The sequence below is a fragment of the Sitodiplosis mosellana genome, unplaced genomic scaffold, assembly GCF_009176505.1.
Source record: "Sitodiplosis mosellana isolate CC-2019 unplaced genomic scaffold, AAFC_SMos_1.0 Smas_scaffold_4475, whole genome shotgun sequence".
NCBI classification, from domain to species: Eukaryota; Metazoa; Arthropoda; class Insecta; order Diptera; family Cecidomyiidae; genus Sitodiplosis; species Sitodiplosis mosellana.
In genome coordinates, this window is record NW_022599717.1 from 1 (window position 1) to 1,508 (window position 1,508).

The 1,508-nt window shown below is 37.8% G+C and overlaps 1 long non-coding RNA gene across 1 annotated transcript; it reads left to right on the forward strand.

Moving 5' to 3' along the window:
* Positions 1-227: 227 nt before the first annotated feature.
* LOC129572220 (uncharacterized) lies at positions 228-996 on the forward strand. Its single transcript, XR_008688411.1, has 3 exons — positions 228-373; positions 461-772; positions 843-996. It is a non-coding gene; the product is annotated as an uncharacterized LOC129572220 (long non-coding RNA).
* The last annotated feature ends 512 nt before the right edge of the window (positions 997-1,508 follow it).

The window sequence follows — 1,508 nt, forward strand, 5'->3', positions numbered from 1 at the left end:
TACCAGAAACATAACTGGCGCATATGTTGCGATTTGAAGGTGGTGGCTATACTCTCTGGCATCCAGGAAAGGTATGTGAAGAACATGTGCTATTTATGTGAATGGGATACACGGTACAAAGGCAACCAATATCGCACGCATTCATGGCCAGATAGAGGAACAAATACAATCGGAGAGCTCAATGTTGTTAATAAGGCTCTTGTGCCACGTGAAAGTATTCAACTGCCTTATCTTCATGTCAAACTTGGAATTGTGAAGAATCTGATCAAAGCTGTAGTTAACGACAAAGATGATCCAGCACACGGTGCCCAAGTTTTGAAATTTCTGCGTGAATTTTTCAATTACAAAATCAGCGAAGGCAAATTACGTGAAGGTAAGCCGGATGTATATTTAATTTGTTCGTCTTTCGCTATATTCTTCCCATTTATCAAATTTAAATATTCGTTCTATTTTCTGTTAGGCGAGGTCAACGGTCCAGACATTCGGAAGCTGATGAAGGACGAAAAATTCGACAACGTTTTGACGGCGCGTCAGAGACTAGCCTGGGTTGCAGTGAAAAAGGTCATTCAATCATATTTGGGAAAAAATCGGACAGATGACTACCGCGATTCAGTTCGAGAAATGCTGAATCTGTTCGATGCAAACCACGTGACATGTCTTTGAAAATTCACTTGTTACACCAACATTTGGAATTCTACGCCCCTCAATTGGCAACCGAATCGGATGAACAAGGTGAACGATTTCACCAAACGTCGTTGCCATTTGAAATGAGGTAACAATTCAGTTATATTGACATTTTCTTCTGATAAAATTTGTTTCTTAAAATGTATTTTTTCCTTCAGGTATAGAGGAAAGCATTCACCGGACGCAGTTTTAGCGGAAATTTGTTGGTGGTCTAAGACGCTTTTCGAAGAATATGAGGTAGAGGATGAACCAATGGAAGTTGAAGGCGCAGAAGGAGGCGCAGAAGCAGGCGCAGAAGGAGGCGCAGAAGAAAACGATCCGTTGGACAACTTTGTTGCGGATTCGGACGGCGACGACGATTGGTTCGAAAAAGAGCTAGCATTAGGTGCAGAGCAAGCAGCAGGACCACCCGTAAAAAAAGCTCATTTGCCAAAATAGTATTAAAATATTTGTTTTTTCAAAAAAATGACCTAATTTGCACTTGAATTGGTGCATTTTTCTTGCATAAAACTATTAAAACAAATAAAATGAATAAAAATAACATGTTTATGACAAATACATAGCATAGAATATAAAAATGAGCGCATTTTTTCAATAAATGTTAAAAAAAGTAATAATTTTGACGAAAAATCCAATAAAAATGGCAATCTGAGCCAAAACATGATTTTTTTAGATTGATATTTGAAGACGAATTGTTTAATTTTGCGTTGGCTACAAAATTGCCAAAGAAAATGGCCAAAAAAATCGATCACTTTGCGAGTTAGAGTCGAAAAATTGAATAAATTGGCAAAAAAATCGACATTTTGCCCTGAAGAACTTACAAA